General features: G+C 30.5%; 1 protein-coding gene across 3 annotated transcripts in view; it reads left to right on the top strand.

Moving 5' to 3' along the window:
* LOC111621001 overlaps positions 1-25,077 on the top strand; it is a 137,653-nt gene that overhangs the window by 97,005 nt on the left and 15,571 nt on the right. The window lies entirely within an intron of this gene.

The following is a 25,077-nucleotide window of genomic DNA, read 5'->3' as shown; positions in this document are numbered from 1 at the left end:
CGCTCTACAACATCCGTAACTATGGCAACGGGACAACGACTAGGATTAATTCCATCTAGCCGTGAGAGAGGGAGAGGGGGAGAGTGTCTTATCACTGTTGCCGGTCCTAGATTAACTAACTCGCCGGGGGCTCTTCCGGTCTGACTGCCGGGCGGGGGTCTAGACGACGGGTCGTCAATTTGCCCGTCCTTCTTCCGACCGTAAATCCGAGTCGAGCGCGCGCTCGTCAATTACCAGACACGTGACCGATCTCCTGTAGCCAAGTCGCCTGTTTCCAGCCTTTTTTTCCCCCTTCTTTATACATGTGTGCCTCGGCGGAGTTCAGGCAGTCGGTTTAATACGTGAGCATCTCATTTCGGAGATGGAATATTGGTAAGGGAGAGAGAATCATCCCTCCTCCAACTTCTCGAGTCTCACTCTGAATATCTAATCAGCCGCGCCGGTTGTAAATTTTCTATCCCCCTTATCTCGGACCTACCTGGCAAAATGTTAGCTATCGTTCTTGCCGGGTTTCTCTTCCTCGTGGCATACTTTTTTTCCCCTTCTTTTTTTTTCCCTATCCTACCTACTAGCTTAAATTAACTCCCCCTTTGGAAATGATAAATTGCTCCTGGGATACAAGTAGCCGTGGGCATTTTGGATTTCGTGACTGCTTGATTTTCATGCTCTGCTTTACTGATTCTTCTTATTGGAAGCGCTTACTGGAATAAAAAAAGAATTGTGATTTTTCTTTTTAATCGCTTGCTGAATATCGATATCAAATGCAGCATTTAGATCTTATTTTTCACTTTTTGCTCTGTTCTAAAAATGATTATTATTCGAATTATCGAATTAGATCCAGTTAAATATTTCTATATCCGAGCAGAAGCTTTCCTATTCTTTATATTTTTCATTAATATGATAAATAAATGTTTTTCCGTGATTTTCTCTTCCTCGTGGCATATATTTTTCTATCTACTAAGCTGAAATTAACTTCTCCCCTTTGAAATGATAAATTTCCAAATGGGAATAAATTTCTCTTGGGATAGATGCAACCGTTGGCATTTTGGAGCTTATGTCTGCTTGATTTTCGTATTTTTAAAGGTTTCTTCTTATAATAATGCTTACAGGAATTTGATAGAGTTAGTCTATATAGATATCATAACATAGATATCACGTCTATATAGTGTAATAGATTTATTATATATTCTCCGCTTTATCGTGAATATGATGATAATTATTTGGTTAAACATTATTCTATTAGAATACGGAAATTGTATAGATTTGTCGATTTTATTATTTTATTAATAATGAAGAATATTTTTGCGAGTTTTTGTAATTTGAAGCAATTTAACTTTACTTGTTTTTTGAAGATGATAAATTCTTCTTGCGATATAACTACCCACAAACATTTTGGATTAATTAACTACTTGATTTTTATCCGTGATTGCTTCCTTATATAAAGTGCTAAAGTGTATTTATTTTACCGTTCGGTGAATATTAGTGTCAGTAATTATGTTTAAGTTTGCCGTTGTATACGTTTGATTTTGTGTTCAGATTTGATTATTTTCATTGCTATTTTAATATTGATATCGATGGTTTCGTTTATTGTATAATATCGATTTTATGCAGAACATAGTGATCATCACAGTTAAGCATTTCTCTATTCAAACACAACATGTAATTTTCCATCTTCTATTTTCCATTTCATTAATATTACGGATAATAAATAATTTTATGATTTTTCTTTTTCTTGTAATATATATTTTTTATCTGCTAACTTAAATTAACTTCCTCTTTGAAAATGATAAATTGCTGCTGGGATACAAGTAGCCTCTAGCATTTTGAACTTCATGCGTTGCTTTATATATCCCTCTTATAGAAAATGCTTACACGGGCAAAAAAATGCGAATTTTTAACTGAATATTGGCATCAATTGCCGGATTTATTGTTTAATTTTTGGCTTTATTCGGAGCACGATGATAATCAAGTTAAAGCCAGTTAAACATTTCTGTATATAAAGCAGCTGATACGGATATGGAGCGTGTGCTTGCCTATACTCTCTATTCTTTACCATTTCATTAATATGACAAATGAAGAATATTTTTCCGTGATATTAGTCCTTCGTGGATGTCGCCGTTACAGCGAAGATTACTTGCAAACATTTACAGAATGCTTTTCGAGGTTCAATCTGCTTTACGTGGGAATGGCTCCACATGGCGAATGTCTTTACTTAAAACAGTATTTCTCTCTTCCATATTCATCAACTGTGCATTCTAACTACTTTTACGGAAATCGCATTCTTAGTTACCAGATCGCTATCAAACAAAAATCGAAATTTCGTTTCGACTTTGTATTTTAACTACTTGTTTAAATGATATATTCGTTAGATTCTGTTTACTCTCTACATGTAAACAAAGGAACGCAGAATCAGTTTAAATAAATAACGAAACGACAATTTCGGATATGAAGTTGACATTTTTCATCTTAAAATGATACATCTTTAATAAATTTATTATAAATTTAACTTTTAAATATCTTTAAAATTTTATTTCTTTATGAAACTTGGAAGGTAAGAAAAGGAGAAAAAAATTCGCATTTTATAAATATCCGTATCTAAATAAATAGAACAAATATCTCTCTCTCTCTTTCTTCCTTCTTTCTTTATTCTATTAAACCCGTTCGGGTTCTTTTATTTTATTAAGAAAAGTGTTCTTTTAAAATTTGAATTTTAAAATTAAACCATTCGTAAATTACCTCGGGATATACTTTTCGCAGTTAGCAGCTACTGCAGTAGGGATTGGCAACTAAACATTACCTCGAAACTCCAAAGAATAATTTTTAAAATGAGAATTTTTGTCTATTATTCCGACTTGGAAGGAGAAAAAAACACATGCATTTTTTCCCTCGGTTCCGCTTAATGAGATCCTGACAGATAGATCGATGGATGACAAATTGGCTGACAAATGACATTGGGAGACAACACTCCTTCCTTTTAAACCGAAATGCGAATTTCTACTTCCTGTCTGTGGCGACGAGAGTCTGGTCCCGAGATTAAGAAACACCAAATTTTATCGCTTCCTGTTATAAATACCCAAAAAAAAGTTTTTAAAATCAATAAAGAAAAATACTAAAGGGAGCGCGAGTGTAGGCTGCCAAAATCGAAAGTGTTACCTCGAACATTGACACCGTCTAGGTCCTATATTTAAGCTAAATTTTTGAGATAGAAACTGTTTAAACATTACCATATCGATTCATTTGAATTTGATATTTTAGAAGTGACATTTTTCTTTGTTTTTCTACCGTCGGATGATTTAGCTAACTATAGTTAATGAATTCTAGAGCTTGAAGATTGATGAAAATTTATTAAACGTGATATATAATTAACGTGAAAAATTAATTTGAAAATATTGATGATCGCATCCGTTAGATATGCAGACTGAATCGTTGATGAATACAAAAACAAGTTAGAGATGATACAGGAAAGAAAATTAAACAAATTGAACCTATGAAACGTGCAAATCTTTACTTTTTTTGAAGACGTTATTTGAAATATAGTTTAAAGACGATTCGGTGCAAATAATTATTCTTAATGATAATTATTAATAATTAAGAGTAAACAAATTTACGCAGAGTGCTTATTTTATTCGTTTTCTAGTTCTTTAAGCAGGTAAATCAGTTTTTGAATTGCAGGTAAGACAATCATAATGATCATTTAAATCATTTAATTCGGTGTCATATGTTACTTAAATTCTAGCAAGCCATCTATATTCAAAGAAACGTTTTTTACTTAAATTAGTCCCTAATAATAATCTATCGTTATATTCGTTAAAAGTTTATCTTCGTTTATATCTAATACACATACTGTATAGTGTATGTGTATGTAAACAGTTTTTTTAAAGAAGTAGATTGTAATCCGTATCATATTGTATAACTTTGATATGTAAATATTTCTATTTAATGATTTCTGTATAATTTAGACTATATAATGAGGAATAAATTAGATATTCGAAATTTATTTTTTATAAATCGTAAATTTTTCTAACTTAATTTCCATCGGATAAAGGTAACAAACCTAATATTGATAATTATGGCAATTATATATGAGTAGTCACTATAGTTATGGATAGTTACAACGAAAATTTTTATTGAAGCGTAACATGTCAGACTGATTCAGTTAAATAGTTTTAAACAGTACGCGGAGAAACATGTTGAGCAATACTAAAGAAACAAAGTGGCTATTATTAATTTTATGTTCTATAAGGGGTCGTTCATTAATTTTCTATGCGAGGATGGAAGAAAAAAAATCATATTCTATCATCCCCTCTCCGATCATTCCTATTTACAATTAGACATCTACGTCAGTGCTGGTGCATAGGATGGAACGGAATAGACCCACGGGAGCGATTGGGTTCTATCCCTCCATTCTTCTATTCTTCGGGGGAGGAAGAAGGGGAAAATCTAGCGCAATCACTATGGCAACCCAAATGCTATTGTTTCTTCGCTATAGTAACTAATCGATCCCTGGCGAAATCGGAGCCGGCAGCGAGTCTGAGTACAGGTTGTGGCTTCCTATATGAGATATAACGGTGAGTAGATGCGTTGCATTGGGTGAAGGGGAACTTTTATAGCATTTGCGGGCGGGGGATCGTAATTCATGCTTCGCTGGATCGGGAGTCAATCCTTTCTTTTCCTTACAACGTACGACTAAATTTGTTGCAGATGGAAATGCTCTATTCCTCTTATTTCTTGAAGCATGGAAGAAAAGATTCACATAATAAATGCCTTGATTAATTCACAAAATTATAGTCTTCTTGTTGAATAAATATCGAAGAAAACAGATTCGACCATTAACTGAATCTACTACACTACACTTTGATTCCAATGTTTGTTAATGTAGGCGGTATGTTTAAATTCAGAAGTTATATGATCTGATACTACAGAAGTCGTTTCAACAAATCTGGCGAACTTATAGAGTATTATCGGATGTTAATGCGACTTTAGATGATGATTAGGAGTGATCAGAAGAGATGTTAAGCTCGAATTTATTACACGGTTCGGGTTATAAGCTGCAAGTAAGATAGACCCTTAATTATGAGAGCATACTTCTGAAAGTAATAATTTCTATTTTATAAACATATATATTGAAAAAATTTTATTTTGTTTAATGTTCAAAATTCCCACTAACATATGCTGATATTTCAGATTAAATTATTTTCGTGCCGATACAGATCAACTTCTCAGTAGTTTGTTGTTCGGAATTTCATCAATTCCTAAAATTCGAGGTTAATTCAAGAATTTATTACTAGAGGAAATTTGTTAATTTTTCAAAAATTGATGGTGTAGGTGGGAGGAAATCAATTTCTTCTCTTCCTTCAGTTCGGAAGAGATTCATTTCTGGAATCAGCTTTTGATGCAAGTTCATTGAAAAACCCAACCGACCAACCAGCGTGGTATTCACTTTACTCACAAAACTTTGTTTTGGCTTTAAGTCTTTTCCTTCCGGCGATTACAAAACAAACATTGAGTCAATGGATGATAGGTAATCCGGAGTCCACAGATTAGAACGGAAGTAGGCTTAAGCCGAACGACATCCATTGAAGCGTAATTAGTTAAAAGAACCGAAAGATCAAATGATTTCTTCTCTTGTTTTACTCACCATCATATGTAAACATACATTTTAATATATTTCTTGTTTGTTGTTTCCTTTCCCATGACAGCTAGTTTCTATCTCTGGGAATTGACTGTTCTGTAAAGGGTTACTGGATAACTCCTTCATCACGTTTTCTCTGTTAATAGGTAACACGTTGTTAGAAGTGTTTATTTGTCTTAGAAATGCTAATAAAACCTCGATAATAAAAATATTGCGATTAAATTCAATTTTTTATATAAAATTTTGTTAAAATCTGATGCAGATTCCCATAAGTTGATGAATGATTCGTTTCATTTTCTAATAAGGAGCAGAAACTGATGATAACCATGTAAAGTTTAATACAATTGAAACCAATAATTAAGGTCTGAATACTTATTTTTAGTCAATAAATTCTAATTGGTTACTGATATTTATTAGTAACCTAATAGAAAAGCGTAGTTATAAATTTAAATTACAGTAAATGCTGAATATTTAACTATTTAATTATTTTAAGGCTTAAACAACTACCCAAATAAAGTTAAATCTGAATATTCTGGGACTTAAATGTTAATATCTTTAATTAATAACTAATATCTTGCTACTGATATTTGACTAGTAAAGATAGTTCATAATCAGTTATTTGAATCTATATGGCAAAACTTTTATCAATGTAATGAATAATTAAATTATGCTTAAATTTAAATAGCTAAGTTATACACTCATTAACATATGGATTGTTAAGTTGTAATCAGTGATTTAAAAGTAGTGTTCAAATTCACCTGTTAAATCAGAGCCGCATTTAACTTGTGGGCGCCCTACAACATGCAAAGGTTCCTCTCTTACACCAAATAATAATAGATAATGTATAAAAACTATGTTTGAGAATAGAACTAGGTCCCTCCTAACGTGAGACCCTAAGCTACAGCTTACATAGCTTTTACCTGAATCCGGTTCTGTATTAAGTAAATACAAAATTAAATAGTTCTCAGAAAATTCATTGAATTTAAAAAACTAATATAATATTTTAATCCAGATTTTAAACCGAAATTTTAAATTGTTACGTAGAAAATCACGATATCTTAGTTTATCGTTACGACGCGGAGGTGATTAAATTCATCAGTATAATTACAGAAACGAAATATGTAAAACCTTGCAATCGTATTAATTTAAAGCGCTTTATCAAAGTTTGATTAAAAACTGGAAGCAAACGTAATAAATAAATTAAAGAAAATATTAAAAATATTGTCATTTAAAACTTTTTGTCTCCTGTTCGTGTTAGTCTGCTGTAATCCCATCTTTCATCGTTTTTTTCATCTTCTCATCTGTTTAACTCGATGACATTAAGAGAGTTTCCTTGACTTCTTTTTTTTCAACACTCGATTAATGAAAAAAAAGTAAATTTAATTTTATAATTATTTGAAACTAAAACTTCGACTAATCGCAGTTTATCTAATCAACCGGCATCGTGTTAGCGGAAGATATTTTAAGTTGATTTATAAAATTTATTAATGGATATAGAATAAATTAAATCTAACACGAAATTATTTTAAATTTTTTAAACCATCGAAGTGCTTTGTTTATAATTAAAAATTGAGAAATTAATGTTTTAATTGTTATACTTAAATGATAATTTAGTAAAAGAGAATGATTTTTTCCAGCCACTTAAACGTACGTTGGATGTTTTAAGTGAATTAAATAAGAATTTTAAAACATTATCTCGAGGCAGATTTTAAAAATTTTAAAAGTAGAAACGTAAAAGAATCGATCAAAGTTTGTAGAATTGAAAGAAAATAGAAAAAGTATACTTTGTGAAGTGATACAGCAAAGCATTATTATAATTAAGCTTCAGGCATTATATTTATATAAATTAATAAGATTTTCTAATTTACTATTACTTTATTTCTCGTTTACCGTAATGAAAGTTACTCATTTTGATCAAAGCTTAGTGAAAAATCACGGTCATGACTGTCTTAGTTTTATGTATTGAATAGTTTTCATGAAAAACACAATCTTAACATCAATTAAATAGTTATTTCTTGTAAATAATAGCAGTAAATAAGTTTTAAATTTTAGTTTAAAATGTGAAAGATGCAAATTCTTATATAAAAATTGCAAATGTTTCCTTTAGGCTTCTCGATTTCTTTAAAGCTCACTCTTTACGATGATCCTTATAGTGTATGCAACTGTATCTATGGATATATCTATGTGATTTGAATATATTTCATAGAATAAACCTTTTTTCTTAGCTGTACAGTTTATAAAAGAAATACGAATTCTTGGAGAAGTTGAAAACTGCATATTATTCTATTTTATGGATGAGATACCAAAAGTTTAATCACTTTTCTTATCTCTTCCATTGAAATATTTTCTTTCCTAATTTTCTGAATATGCCTCAATTAGTATAATTTTCGAAACATTTTTAAAAAAATTGAGAAAATATTCTTATTGTCGGAGGAGTAATTGTAACTCATTAATCTTAAGAGAAATCGGTTAGCAAAAGTCAAATCGTTAGATTATGGAACATCGACGTTTCACGTTTTTATAAGGCATTTGCTTTTATTAAAGTTGTTATTAAACATGTAAATGACGCACATTCACGCTGATTTGGTCTTCTTTTTATTGCTTCCTAAATGTAGTAGCCAATTATCGCTTATTGTTTTGTCAAGCGATAGAAAATTTTTATGCCTTCTCGTTTTCAATAGAGGATAAACAGTAATTAGTCCACACTAATTGCCTTAAGGAATAAGTAGTCTACTACGTAACCAATATTTCTAATCGAGAAATATTTTAAATACAAAATATTCTTTTAAATTTTTTAAAGTACTAGTTGCAAGATTTCCTTTAAAGTTTTACAAAAATCTGTTTTTAACGAGCGAGATGACACAACTACTTTCTAAAATTTTTCTAATGTTTCTCCATTTTGAACGACACAAATTATAAAACTTTGTACAAAAAAGTAAGTTTTACAGTATTTTATGATGCAGATATCAGAATTATTTTAAATTTGATTAGTTGCAATTTCCATCCTATTTGGAATAGTTATAAATCATTACATAATTCAGTTTGATATAAAACTGTTAATGTTGCTGAATTATTCCTTAAATTTTATTTTAAGCTTTGTAATTTGTGGCTTTTTAGATTTTTTTTATACAGTTAAAGTAGCTAAATCGTATGTGTATGTTTCTATGTATATAAAATCTGTAAATATCACGAAAATTGCTTTTGCAGTTTCATATATTCTCGTGATGCTAAATCTATCACACAAACGATAAAGTTTTTTCTATACAATCTAACAGCGTACACACAAATAAACTGTATACAGTATATAAAAAGCTGTAAATAATAAGAAATTGTTATTTTTTGTCGGATTATCCAGAGAAACCACATTGGTATAAAAAGAAAATCTTGAAATTGCTAACGTTTCTTTAAATTTTCTCAATATTGATTCTGTCTTAATAAACTATTGTTTATTTCCTTCAAATCTTCTTAATATATGCTTCACTTAGATCCCTTGGTTGTAAATATACATATAATTAATTCTGTTTCGAATTTTTCATCACTTATGTCTGTTCCATTGCATTATACGAGCCACTAACTGATAAATTCCTCGTAGGAAAACAGCAAAAAAATTGATCTGGCTCCGTGCAGAATATATTTATTTAAATTAAATGGCAAACTGTTTAAATATTCTACTTTAAGATGATTTGAAAGATAACCCTTCCATTCTGTTTCATCCAATGGAGTGAGAATATTTAGGAAGGCGCACGTTTCTCTTCTTTTTTTTCCCTTCGTTATAGTAGAATTAGGCGAAGATATGCACAAACATAAAGAAAAAAATATATATAAGAGTAAAGACGGGGCTTTGGGCACACCACCTTGAATTAAGCGGAAATCTGCGGCGTCGTTCGTATCTCACGTATTTCCGCGAAAATTTCCGTCTGATCGGATTGCGGAAAGAGATGGAGAACGAGCTTCGAGACACGCAGACAGGATTTCCGGTTCCGTCTTTTCCATTCCTTCCTCCCCTCACTCTCCCCCTCGGAGCACACCTTACGACGGCGAGATTAAACGACGGAAGGAGTGATACCAGAAAGGGTTCTATCTCGCCCTATCCTCCACTGGGGCAGCTTACGTTCCATATGGATGCAAATCAGCGGTGTTGCCAGACTGCTAAGGAAATGATCGCTGTCCCATTTAATTCAATTCAACACAATCTGACTAGAGCCTCTGCTGCCGTAGTTAATTGGTTCGAGAACTAAGGCAAACAACTCATTCCCAGTTACAAACTGAGGCATGTACTGTTTTTTAAATTATCGATCTTTGCCGCATCTACAATGATTTTTGATTCGATATAAAAAAGAAAGATCTTCACTTATGATGATAAAAAAACGAAAAAAGTTTCTGGAATTTTCAATTCTACTTGGAGAATATATCAGTAACTTGCGAAAAAATCAGGTAGTGTCTTATTCTAATATTCCACTGTTTGCAACTATTTTCTTGTTTTGGGAGTTGAATCGGAAGAAAAATCAACGTAAATTTGTTTCTTAAAAAAAAAAAAGCATACGATGACTGCACCATATATTCTCTGTTATATTTACACCTACGCGTAGTCGCGTTGCGTTGATTTAAAGTTTTAATCGGTTTTATTTTCTGTTTGAAACGTTGTGAATATTAATTACATTATCGCTAAAAATAATTAATTACAATAAAATACAGAAAAAGTAGCGTGACCTTTTCTCTATGTTAAAGCTGTTTTTTTTCCTAGTTTAAAAAATTAGCGTAAAATTGTTCATAAGAACACACAAAGCTACTATAAATACTGATAGACAAACAGATAGACATTAGACAATGTTTCAAAACTAGAGAAATTGATTTCGTGACATCTCAAGAAATTCCGGTTGAAATTTTGACAATTTTTTTAACGGAAAAAAAAACATTCTTCTATATTCCGTGCTTTATAGAAAGAGTAAAAATAATAGAAAATTACATAGTAAAAGCAAGAAATATTAATTATTTCTATATTATAAAAAGTTGAAACGTTGCAGATGCTCTGGGTCAGTAATGAATCACTCTCTCATAGACCTCCAGTTTTATTTATTTACTATTTTTCCCAACCGCCTCGACTATAAATCAATATAAAGTTTTACAGTAATAATAATCTGGACATCTAGGTGCAAATCATAGAAAAATTTCCTACCAAACTTTTTCACTCTCAACCGATATATACCTTTATATATTGAAATATCGCCAACACAAACACGCTATTCAGAATCGACACATCTGGACTCAGGTATCGCCAATGGGAGGATGCTAGTGGAAACCCGTGGTGTGAAATTTTTCTATTTTCTTCAGCAGAAAAGATATTTATGGTGTATGTGGAAGGTAGAAAAACTGGTCATCCGGAAGCTGGTCGGAAATACCAGCTGCGTCAGTTCGCGTAAACGCCAGTACTGATCTTTCTTTTTTCCTTATTCGATTGGTGAGTTGAGCGATGACGTTTTGTTATTCAATGGCATGTTTATAGAATGCTACAAGGGAAAGCAAAAGCACGACGAATATAAAATTATCTTCTGACAAATTGAAATTTTAGTATAAGAACACGCCTGCTCCCCTTGTTAAACTCAATATCTGAATTCTGATTAAGCCAAGTTTTTATATTCGACAAGTTTCTTTTTATTTTTTTACACTCCAGAAACGAACCAAAGTGAAGAACGCATCTTAGAATATATTCTTCTATATCGCTTTCGGCAAACTCAACTTTCGTGCTAACTATTTATAATGATGATAGAGTTTAAACACGTTAAGGGGGTAATGGCTGGAGGAGGAATCGAATTAAATCAAAATCCGGTTGGAGGTTTCTTTAAAAGAAGGTCGTTAAACTCGATTTAATTCTTAATGCGACATAAAATTATATCAAAGTTATAAAAGAATTATTCTGCAGAAGAGGAAAATATAAAAGAGGGAAAAAAATTCCGATCAGCTTCTGTTAATCGGTTGCCTGATACGGATTTGAATTGCAAATTTGGTGCCTCGTACCGAGATGCCGAACGATATACTGTACTGTACTTCGTTAGCTTTTTCTTCTTGTTCCTTTCGATTATCGTAAGTTTGATGATCAAATATCGCGACTTTGATCAATTTTTAATCCTACTAACATATATTAATTCTTAAAATTGGTTCCGTGTTGTCGAACTTCGTAAATTAATGGTAATTTTTCCATAATGTTTTATTCGAATTCCTATTAGAAAAGGACTAAAGAAAGTTTTAAGCTAACGAAGTACAAGTTTAATTTCTTTTAAAATAAATGTTTTTATAATAATTTTAAAAAGTTACGAAAATCTTACATTTGACAGTTAAATTGTATGTTGTCTGCTTGGAAATTGTTGATGCGAGTTCATTTACTATGTAGTGTATAGTACAACGTAAAGCCTTCAATAATATAAATCTATATATTATTTATTTGTGAAATGTATATATTGCTAGCTTAAATAGATAGCATGTTAAAACAAAAAATTTAAAATATAAGTGAATATGCGCGAACGATGCAACATGATCCAGACTATCAGAAATTAATGTAAAACAGATTATGAAGACTTTATAGATACGTATCCATAAAGCTAATGCGAATACTGTTTACTTTTAGATATAAATTTTAAATTTAAACAGTATCGTATATTAACAGATCAATATAACAAATTATTAGTTACCCCAAACTATATAATTGGTACGCGCGACGTAGTATGGCGTAATGCGATTGCTTCAATTAGAAAAGTATAAGAATTGATGATGATAATCGTTCTTATAAGAAAACTAATTTGCACTTTAATGTAAGTCTGCATAAAGAAAGAAAGATCAATTTATTAGTAAAAAAATTCCAAAATTAGTTTAAGTTTTGAGTTTTAAAACATTTATAAAAGAATATTCATCGGTTGTCGATAATTTATTCATTTTTATGCGAGAATAATTGATTAACTTGAGATACTAAACCGTTAAAACTCTGAAATATTCGAAATTATTTATTGTTTTATAATATTTCGTCTCTTTTAAATATCTTTTATCTTGGTTCGTTATATATAAAATGCATTTACTTAACTAGAAAGTAGAAAAAAAAACTGGGAGACGAAATAGGAAAAGCAACTTTGCTCATTTCCCCTTGAGCATTTCTATCAATTTTACAATCTCAGAGGGAGAGAATATTTCCGAAAACGCTTTGTAAAGATATCTCATTAGTAAAGAGTGTTGAATTTATTATTGGATAACTTTATGTAAAAATCTAGAAAATAGTCTTTCCATAATATGAAAGCATCGTTCATTGTAATTGGCTTAAAATGTCAAGCGAATCGCAAATCTTGTTAGTCCTCTGCAAGTTATAAGATAAACTTCGTTTAAGGCCACACCTGAATGGAAGAAAGAAGAAGAAATAAAAAAAAAGGAAAAAAATTGTGCACTTTATTATCCTCGACTTTACACCTGAATAAAGTTTAAGAAATCCTTCGCTTTTTCTTATTAATTTATTTCTGATAATCGCTTTTATTCTCCTATTTGTCGAGAGATTATTACATAGTTTACTTTTGGATTATTTATATATTTTAAGAAGGTTCTCAGGCTGACAATTATGCTTTAAAGAAAAAGAGGGAAAATATTTATATAGATAAATAGCCAAATTATCTGAAAATATAGGGAATATTAAAGTTTTATCATAGTAAATCTCTTTAAGAAAAATTTTTTAAGTTGTATAAACTTTTCCTATCGGAGCTTAGTAGCTGGGATTGTTTCAAAAGAGGAATTTTGCATAAGCGAAAACAGTTGTCGAAATTCCGATAAACAGATTTATAGATTGAGTTGATATTTCTGGATGGTCTAGAGAATCGGAAAACACGCTTAGTAAATAACGGAATGCTGTTATAGATGTAGAAACAGTTTCTAGAGTTGCGGAACACGAGCAAACTACAACGAGATGTTTTAATATCTAGTTAAAAAACTGTAAATATTTTAATTAATTTTGTTTATTTCGTGTATTTCAAATTTTACTTATAGGTTTTTAATTGTATTTTTTTCATTAATTAAACAATCGTATCGAAAATTAAATTTACTATCGAGTAAGAAAGTTAAATAATATTCCGGCAAACGGAGGTACTTAGTAGTAAGTATAGTGGTGCGTGGGGGAAAGGGCTTGGCAACACCTTTTAATGTTGAATAATCCCGAGTGATTTATCAAACAAAGAGGAATGCCTAAAGAAACCTAATTAAAAAGTGATTACCTTTTTGTTGCTTCAGCAGGGGGAGGGAAAAAAAAGAAGAGTGCGCCGTGTTGATACAATGCAAGCCAGACTACGTAAAAAGTGATTGAGTAGAGTCTCGTGAAAAACTCTTGCTATTGTTTTCCGAACGTGCATTCGGAGTAAATAGGCCAAGTTGGAATTATGTTACGTCATTAATGAAACAAGTAGCAGAAATGGCGGTTTATATTTTAAAGAAACTGACGTATATTTCTGTTTTTAATTTTTAAATTCTCCTGAAGTTTAAAAATATGATGATGACATGAGTTTAAAAACTAAAATAATAATTTTAAAAATGAACATTTAAAAAATAATTTTCTTGTGGTATCTGAAAGGATTTATTAAAAATAAAACTGATAGAAATAGTTAAATTCGCTGAAGTGAAGAAAAGTTAAATAATAATCTGGCATTCGGGAAATATTTAGTAGTAAGTTTAGTAGTGGGAGGAAATAGTTGGCAACACGTTTTAATTTTTTATCCCTGATTATTTATCAAAAAATGGAAGCATGCATGATTAAACAAATGATAAATGTAGAATAAAAAACAGACAAATAAAACAGCGCGTTATTTATAACCATCATTATCATCTATAATTTATGCAAGAAAAATTATTTAATTATTCGACAATTTTTATAGTTATAAAGTGTTTTAAATGTACAACTAACGTAACGTGTCATTAGAAATTTAAAGGGTTTTTTAAAGAAATAGATTAGCTTTAAAATGTATATGTAGCCATTTAAATTCTCTTTCATTGCATTGTTAGAAGCCCATCCGCCATGTTTAAAATGGAAAACGCTTTTATTATTAACGGCACAGAAAATTTGCAGCCAAAGGTGTAAGATACCCGATATCGTATGACGGAAACAGCGCTTAAATGGCCGCAACCCCATCCTCCATTCCTCTGGCGGCATCTCCAAACATCTGACGTATCGTGCCTAGACTACAATTTGGCATTGGGTTGCGACTCTTCGTCGTCCCAAAGTCGAATTCGTGAACAGAAAGCTCTCCGCCTGAACGAGGAAGCGTGGGAGTAGAGCGCAAATTACTCCCAGGCATTTTTTCTTTTTACTTCGTGCTGTTTAAAAAGGCCATTCTAATTCAACTTGAGATGGTGGCATTAGTCGATAGCGTGTTGTATTCTCTTCTTGTTCCACGTCCCAAAAATTCTGTTGGATGTAGAACAGAGTCATAAGCGAGCTCTCTACTGCCTGCGAATTCCCAATGTTTCTTCTCTTATTTACAACCTCGATCGATACGTTCGGATATAATTGCAAGGCAAGATTGCCAACGGCTCGCGGTTCGGTTTGACTGCTTTAATAGAAAGTATATACACCCGTCTGGCTGTCTGGACACGCAAGAAACCCGATTAAATCACATAAATACAATTAAACCAACCGCGCGAGTCGGGTATGCTGCCATCGAGCCTATTCTCGACACGCCACTGACTAAGCTTGTACTCTCTCCCCCTCTAAGGTTGCCGAATTATGAAGTTTAATTTGTTAGGCGCACTGCTATTAGAGCACTTTAGTTTAATTTGTTAGGGACTAGTGTATGGGGCGATTTGAGGATAATGAACGGAGAGATACGTTACCAAATAATGCTTGGAGTCTATATTTTTCTTGCTTAAATTAGTAGAATTTTAAAGTTTAATTAGTTCGAAGTGTTTCGAATAAAAATCTTATCTATAACCCTTTTTTAAGTAAGATCTCTTAATCATTTCTAACTGCAGGTTATTAATTCTATGATTCGTCCGTTAATCAACTGCTTTCTTTGTTAAATTAGCAGCTTTGCTAATTTGAATTGTTTCTTTAAAATGTATGGTCGAAGCTCCTGGTTTAAGTAAGAATTCTGATCCAGGTAAGAGCTTGTAATCATCCGTGCTCCTGCCCCAGGTATGAGCTTACGATCATTATTGTTTCGACGAGAATAAAAGCTTGGTAAACGAAAATACTGAACTATACTAAGTAAACTAAGGGAATATTTATTAAAATTAACTTTCGGAACTTATTTTCTCATCTGAGATATCCAAATTACGAAGTTTAATTTGTCGTAGACCCCTGTATTGCCTCGCTACTAGTAAACGGAAAGGAGCAGAGACACACGCTTTACGAGGGGACATATAAATGGTAACCGGACGTTCCTCGCTCACCTGGCATTGTTTGTATCGAGGACACGCGCTGTTTAAACGCCCCCTTAAGCGCGACAGACTTGCGGACGACAGACGCGGTGCGCATCCGAGTAAGATCAGCGGGAGAAGTCGCCGGGAAGAGGACGGCTCGGTGGCTCTTGGAGACTGTCCTCCCGTAGCGAGAAAATTGATGGCCGTCTCGGCAGTGACACGGAGCCCCAAGAGACGGTCGAGCGTCTTAGAAGCCGGTGGTTTCATCTAGCTGCCATCAATCTCCGGCGAGAAACGGCCGCCCGGGAGGGTCGGAAGGGGGATGGTCGAGATAGGAAGCGTGCGTGCACCTTAGCGAAACGGTGTCTGCACCAACGAGATTAGGATGACGGCTGAGTGGGTGGGACGAAACGGGGTCGTCAGAAATTAGCCGATGGGTTTCTTGCCTCTCTCTCTCTTTCTCTCTCTCTCTCTCTCGCTCGCTCTTTCGGTCTGATGGCCGAGAACACGAGCACGGCCCGCCACATGTCTAGTCGCAATATCATCTTTCCTGCACAATATATGCGAATCTCCGACTTCTTACCTTGATCACGTGACTCCATTCCAGCTAATATAACTCTCTCTCTCTCTTCGCTGTGGTTTGAGTTATTACATCTTAATTGTCATTCTCCGTCTCATCCGTCCTCCAGCATTCTCTTCGACACTGTCAGATTTTTAACAGCAATCTACTCTTTACTTGAAAATATTATTTAACGTGGAAGCTAAGAAAATAAATATCAAATGTTCGCTACAAAACTGGTAGAGTTTGTAGTCAGATCTTCCCTCGATCAAATGACTCGGCTCTAATTAACTCTTATCGATCACGTGATGCTGTTTCGACTAATCAAGCAGTCTTCGATCACGTTACTCGAATCCTACCAGACAAAATCTTTCTTGTGCCGGCGGTTGCAGTTATTACGCCTTAATTGCCATTCTCTAGATTGTCCGTGTTCGAACATTTTATTGTTCTTGTCTACAGTAGTACTGGATTTTTAATAATAGCTTTATTGGTAGATCGGAAATTATTAAAGTGAATCTGAAAACGAGAAAATTAACCTATCTTTCAATTAAATTTGTGAATTCTTACGCGGAACAAATGCTCTCTACTTACGTATAGATGTCACTACTTCACATGACTCTTTTTCCCAATTACGTGACTGCACTTCATGCGTTTACATTTATCTACTATCACGTTATTCTACGCGATATGTAAATCTACAGTCACGTGTTATGGTCGACCTCCCCTAAATCTCTTTTTAATCAAACATATTCGTTATTATTTTTCATTTAATCACGTGATTCTGTTCAAACTAGTGGTAGGTTACCTGTTACTTTACATTACATATCAATCTCCGATTCATTGAATCTAGTACCTGAATTATGACAGTAACTTGTGTTGATTCTGTAAATAAATGCAGTTTAATTAAGAAAAAGAACCTAGAACATTGATCACGTAAAGATGTTAGAAAATTTTATGTATAGTAAACTCATGAAAATATTTTCTATTCTAATCTGGATGAGATTTATCATTCGCTTTAGATTATCTCGATTTTTATTCGAAACTGGTGAAGAAGGTCGACGGTGGATGAATATTTTAACGAAATCCTCAGGATTCGTGGAAATATTCAGAAATTCTTCCATGAAATATTCACAAACATTGAATTTCAATCAAACTTTCAGTCGATATTTATATCAAATTTGAAATGATTGTTGATCTCGATTTTTTTTCCTTGAATGTAAAAAATGAGAAAAAATTTGCATAGATCTATTCGAAAAGTAAGCCGTTTTTTTAGTAATGAGGTATCTTTTTTTAAAATAAATTATTATGAAGATTTTCCTCCGAAAGCATAATTTGGCAGACGTACATTTGAAGGGTTATGTAAATTTTAATTAAATGATACTAGTTTACTTAGGAACTACTACTTATATAGACTATACTATGCATTATTTTAAATTATATATATATATACATATATCAATATAAGAACATACTGTATATAATATACCTATTCTCTTTCATGCAACAATACTTGCAAGATCAAAGAAATGTAATTTTAATACTAACTTACGATGAGTTTCTCTTATAAAATGTCACTCTGCCATACTTCGCCGATGAAAAATTCCTATAAAAAGCTTATTACGCATAATTAGTTTATTTAATGTAGAAAGCCTATATACTTGTGTTCTATGTCTCAAGCACTCCATCGGATACAATGAATTCGGGAGGATGTTCTATGTAATTTATATATAAAATATATTTTTAGCGGTACTTTGAATGCCATAATTTAATTTTATTATCTTATAAGAAGTTTTGTAAAAATAAATCTAAAAACTATGAATTTCTTTGAGTTTTCTACGAGGTTTTTCTGCAGCAATTGGAGTGATGCCTCATAGAAAACATCATTTCACATGATATACTGAGGGAAAAATTCACATATTATGAGTTTTTTTACTGTGAGAAGATGTTTGCTTTTAGTTTTTCCGTTGTCTGGGATATTTTGCGCACCTTTTTATCTATATACTTTACAGATTAATTGGAAAATACTTCGGTACTTACCTCCTTCAACGAATATGTAACACTGTATACTCTTAAATTCAGAAAGTTTTACTTATTATTACTAAGATTTTCACTTACTTTCTTTCATTTTAATATAAATTAAATCTAAATAACTTGTACAGTACTGTACTATACCTATGCAAGCCTACTTACAGTATAATGTAAAATTGATGCTAGTTTAGTGTATTTAATATCTTCTCGAACTATAAACGACTCTCTAGAACTATTAAAAACAAAATATAAACGTATCCAAAATTGTAAAACTTGAATTTTTATACATCTTCCCTTAATTATAATATGATAAATTATAGTCGTTCCAAAATATTTACACTTCATTATTCTGCTCGTTAGGCAATTTTAAAAATTTAAAAATGCTCTAGAAATTTTAATTAGATTTTAAATTAATTTTGGTATATGATATTAATAATTTTTAATTTTTTAATCCGAGAAATATATATTTTTCTAATAAATTATCATCATTTTTTTTTACCGTGCTGACCATTACATATGTCATGTTATGTGTTAGAAAAGTATGCGTGCATGTCGAATCTTTTTTTCCCCTTCTTTTGTTTTTTAACTGTGTGCTAAATTTTAAATTAATAAATCCTGTTGATTTTCTGTAAAGATTTCCTTTTTTTTCCTCTCAAAATCGTTTCAAACTTAACTTACAAGAATAATGTTATATGCTTATTAAACAAGTAAAAGCATAGATATTAGCGGTTTTTATATTATTAATTAATCAAATATTCTATTTTGGCATTCTTAATGATAAAATAATATAAATTTCGAAAATGTTAATTATGTGAATTTTAATTTAATTATAAATTTGCATTTATTATAGTTGAAAAGTATAAAATTATAGCTCTATTGATTAAAGAAAAAAAAATTCATATTTTTGCATTTTATTTAAAAATTCAGAAATTTGGGTATACTTAATAATAAAAAGCATACTCCCGAATTTTTAATTATTAAAAGAACGCTTAGATTTTGGCATTTTTCTTCAATAACCGTCGACTCGAATTCACTTTTTTCATAATTCCTTTGGAACAAAAAAAAATCTCTGAAGTAAATCCTTTAATATGAGACGCCTTTGTATACTGTATAAAACATACAATTTAACTATATCTTTTCGCGTGCTGAAAATCCACTTTATCCCTACCAGTTTGACACTTTGGGTCAAAGTGCACAGTTCCAGATCTCTCTAAGGACTTTTATTGCTACCTCCTGAAGGATTTAAGGGATAAGGCACACCCGAGATTTCCTTGGCCTCCTGCCACGCTTCACCGCTACGTACAGTACTTGCTGCACATTTTTATTTTATTTTATTTTATTTTTTTAACCATCACATACCATGTTTGTAGCTTCAATAAGTATCGGAGAAATGTACGAAAGCCAAATTATTCCGAAGAGAACTCTTTCAAAAAACAAAACACGTTAAAGTCCTTTAAAGATAAATAATATCTCGGTTTGTTTATCTGTCAGTTTTATCGTCATGTTTATTTGCTTTATATATATATATATATTTTCTTCCTTGTAAAACTTTTATGGATACAAAATATATCGACTCAACGACGATAAACTGGATGATACTGTGTACGAATTTTAACACTTATCCTTATACAAAAGTATAATCGCTCGTTTACTCGTTATCTGATACATCTGTCAATAACTTAAAAAATCGGAAAATATGCCGATAATGTTAATAATTTAACCTGTTTTTTGATAGATTAATATTTGGTCAAGTTGCAATATATTATTAATAATTGCTCGGGCAAGAAAACTTTTCCTAACCTGTTGTTTCCATTGATCTTGCTTAGGTTCAACATTTTCTGTTTAAGAATTATTCTTACAGCTCAGTTTTTGTGCCATTTATTGAATTAAATAATATTATATTATTATTTTTAATTATTAATTTTGGTTGGAGACGTTTAGGTGATGTTTTTTAAAACTCGAATTTCATTATTATATACACGTTCGTAGATACAAAATGCAAAGGGTTTTTTTAAAGACGTTTTATCGATTTTTGTGGCAAAAAAAACCCTATTCAAATTAAAGTAAAAAGAAAGAAAACAAACAGAGAAAGTTTTCTGTGGATTAGTTAGAATGTTACATGTCGAGTTTAGAAGGATAAAAATAATTGTGATATTTAAAATATCTGAAACTTATAAGTCCGTCCTGCTACCAGATATTCAATTCTAAGTGAATGTAAGATCTTCCATGTTTGAAATTGAATTCTTTCTTTTTCTTAAGTTGTTGCATATAAGTTTAGAAAAGCAGAAATTGTGTTCTTTATTCTACTTTGTTTGCTTTTTTTATGTCTCAAACATTTCCATAGTTTTATAATATGTTTTCTGCTTAAAGGAGAAATGTTTCTCTTATGCATTTTTAATTATAAACAAAAGAAAAAAAACCTCAAATATTGATAATTTTTAATTATAAATAAATTCACGTGTTTACATATTTTAATTATAGAAAAATTGATATTTTGACATTTTGAACAGTAAGGAATCAGATATTTTTTCTTGTATAATTAAGAATATAAAATTTTCGACACTTTTAATGTTTTTAAAGTGCAAAATTTTGAAATTTTAATTATAAAAAACTTGAAATTTGTTAATTTAATTATTTTAAAAAATTAAGAAATTTTTTCTTGATTACAAAAAAAATAAATTGACATTTTTAATTAAAATGTTACAAATTTTAGTATATATTCATATATTTAAAAATTTATAAATTTTTTTTATTTTATTTACTCAAAAAATAGAAATTTCGATCTTTTTAATTATTAAAAAATACAATTATTTAAGTTTAAATTCTTGTATAAATATATAAAACGTTTCAATCTTTCTAATTTTGATCTTTATTTTGTATATAAGAATTTTCTAAAATGCAACTTTTTATCTTTTTATTGGAGATCTAAAATTTTAATGTAAATATATAATTATATCTACGTATAATACAAATAAAATTTTAAAATGATAATAAAATTAAAACAACTTGGGAATTGAAACATTTTATATAAAAATTTACTGTTAGAAACTAAAATTTTCTTCACAAATTTCGAAAATATCGATCAAAAAACATAAAAGAAAGTAACGGATACGAATTGGAGAATATATTGGCGAGTATTAATTTATTAAGAACGTAAAAGAGATTTATTTATAGTAGTTAATATTCTTTCTCTTCCTCTTTCTTCTTAGAAAGATGCTGTGCATCTCTCTCTCTCTCTCTCTTCTCTTTCTCAATCGCGTGATCTTCGATCGAGTGAAAGTAAAAATAAAAAAAAAAACCATTTCTGAATTTGGTCTCTTATCCTTATTGGTTTGTATGTACAGTACCCAACTCACTCTTTTGCTTTATTTTGTTTTCAATTAAAATTCTAGTTTGTGTGTTTCAGTTTTCCGGAAACAGTTTCGATTTTCCTGTAAAAATTCAATCACTCTCTTTCTTATCGTAACTGTTCTGTATTTGCATTTTACAAACAAACATCTTTCAGTAAGAGTAACGCGTTTTCTTATGATTCAATTTGATTTTAGGATTTATATATATGTAGGTTACGTATACATTTTTATTTTTTGGGGGGTCTTAGTTTTAACTATTGGTATATAAATTATTCTTTTTGTTTATTTAAATTTTTGTTTCATTTCTGTAAATTCTCTACATCTACTCATTACTATTATACGTGTACCATTGGAAACTGCCTTGTTTCAAGCTAGTGGAGCGAATCTCTAGAATATCCCACTGTTGTCTGGACCTCTAAAACCGTATTGAATCAGCCAGAGTGCACACACATTTCCGGATTTCCTACTAGGAAATCTACCATAAACTTCAACCTTCATAAATTGTTGGAATCTTTATGAAAATGTTTTCTTTTTTCTTGAGAAAATGCATGTTTTTCATATTAAGTAACGAAATATTCATAATAAAGCTACTGAATCAATTTCATTCCGTTAAAATATATTTTTACAGTCATTTTGATGATTTTTTGGGGGTATTTTATTATTGAAAATGTTTTCAAAACAGCACTATCTTTCGAAATGCGAAATATTCAAGCTTATTGTAAAAAAAGATAAGGTTATTTTCGTGAAACTTTAATTTATTGATTGATTTTATAATTAATCGTAATTTTATATAAAAGAAGCTCTTTTAATATGAATATTTTTCGTGTTAAAAATTAAAAATTCATCAACAGAAACCGAAAGTCGTTGGATAAATTCGGATGAGATGACCACTGAAACGAGATATTTAACCTTTGAATTGATTGCAAAATATTAACTTGGTAGTGCTAAGAATATTTCCTTATTATAACAAGAATGAGGAGGAATCTAATTAATATTTTACTCCCAACTCAGACAGTAGACATATCTCCCCTGAGGCATCTCTCCCAAACTAACCATACTTTATATATATATAATTAATGCGTGATTAATTCTGTATGGTTTTGATATATTTTCAAAGATTAGTTTTAAAGAAGAAAACTCGATTTAAGAACTATTCTCAGTAATATTTCATTGATTAGCGATAATCAAAATTAATAAAAATAAATAATTCCGAAAGTTCTGTTCCTTAAGAAGGAAACAATTCTTGGCTTGTTTTAACTTCATAACTTCATATTTGATTAAGTATTCCTGATTTTAATTATTTAATTTTTATGCAATTAACGATTTATATAATTATTAATATATACTTGTAAAAATATTAAAATTTATATAAAAATTTTCAAGACTTTTCAAATTGTATGAGCTTAAATTTACTTGATAATGCGTTACTTCTTTCCTGTATTCTATAGACATTTTTTTGATATTTTGGAGCCTTTTTCTAACGTTTTAATTTTGTTTCATGCATTATTCATGTTATGTTACTGCATTTTTATATACACATAATAGTATTTTGACCATAAACACCTATTATAGTGCAGTCATGAGGATAATATAGTCGAGATAAGATTTCTTAACTTCATCCAACATTTGCATAAGTAATCTTGAAGAGTGTGAATGTGAAGTTTCTATAATTTTAAACTTACAATAATCATTGTCTTAAGCAAAATATTTTACAAAAAAGTACATATATATATTTGAAAAATTTCTACAAAGCAACCGAATGCATTCTTAAATAATGGTCGTTACAAATATTCGTGGATGTAGCGATAATAAATAGTTTAAAAATATCCAGAGATTCGTAGAATAAAAATCTCTTTGGCATTTACTTTCTACCCGAATTTATACCTTTATATTTTATCTTAATAGCGAGATTTTTATTTATTTGCAAAATAGTATTTTTCAAGACATAACTCGAATTTTAAGTGGCTCTCTATGATAAATATAAAGCTTAGATTAAAATAATAACAGCTTTCTTCTATATTTCAATATGTTCTTAAAATAAATAGTTTTTTAAAGTATGTGCTGAAGATAAAAAGATTTATTTTTAAAATATTAAAAATGTAAAACTAAAGATCTGGAAAATATATGTAAAAATGTAATTAAAAATAAAAATATGTGTTAAAATAGTCTCAAAATGCTTTTTGTGTAAAAGTGCTATTTTTTAAATTAAATTTAATTTCATAATTAAAAAATTTGTTAAATAATAAAAATATTTGAATTTTTTTTTATAGAATGAAGAATATTTATATATAGTAAGAATATGTAAAATGGAGTATATAATAAGGAACATATAAAAATATTATAATTTACATAGTAAAACAAAGAATGTAATGAAAATATACATTTTTAAGAATAAATATAATAAATAATTTTCAAGATGCTTTATTAATAGCATATTCTAAGAGTATTCTAAAACTTCAAGAAATTCAAAGCATATTTATCTATATAACAAAATTATTTTGATCTAATTAAAATTTAATGAAAGCTTTACTTTGAATAATTATTTATTAATTTTACTTGTATGTAATAACGTTTTTAATAAAGATTTTTCAATTTAAAAGTTATTCTAGCGTTGATTAATGGCACTCTTTATATTGGTTTACATCAACAACGAACGCAGATTTTACTATTCTTGACTTCATCAATCGAAGAGTTTATTTAAAATGTAACCCATATCATTGTTTGTAACCCACTTTCTTATCAAATGCACTATTTAACCAGTTTCCAGGCCAAATATATGAATGACATTCTCTTTGGATTAAGACGTTGCCAATTCACCTGTTCGCTCTCACGGTTTGAGTCACGCGAATTCGACTCCCCTTACCTAACTTTACTCTTCTGAATGTCAAGAAGGGATGGTTCTTCTTCTTTACCCCCAACTTTTCGTGCATGTTTATTTGTTTTCTTCCCCTACTTTCGACCCATTCTTATTTGTTTTATAAAATCTTCTCTATTATAGTAGCCTATACGAGTTCCCATTTAAGAAACACGAGCCTCTCTTTATGGGATGCCGCATCCGCATCCTTTAACTCTAGCATCCCTATTCAGATATAGACGATAGGAAAGATGTGATTAAGATACGTTTAACGAGT

This window comes from Centruroides sculpturatus, unplaced genomic scaffold (genome assembly GCF_000671375.1).
Source record: "Centruroides sculpturatus isolate CEXI.00-Female unplaced genomic scaffold, Cexi_2.0 scaffold297, whole genome shotgun sequence".
Taxonomy (NCBI): Eukaryota; Metazoa; Arthropoda; class Arachnida; order Scorpiones; family Buthidae; genus Centruroides; species Centruroides sculpturatus.
The sequence above is the reverse complement of the archived record's forward strand: the minus strand, read 5'-3'. Positions and strand labels throughout refer to the sequence as shown.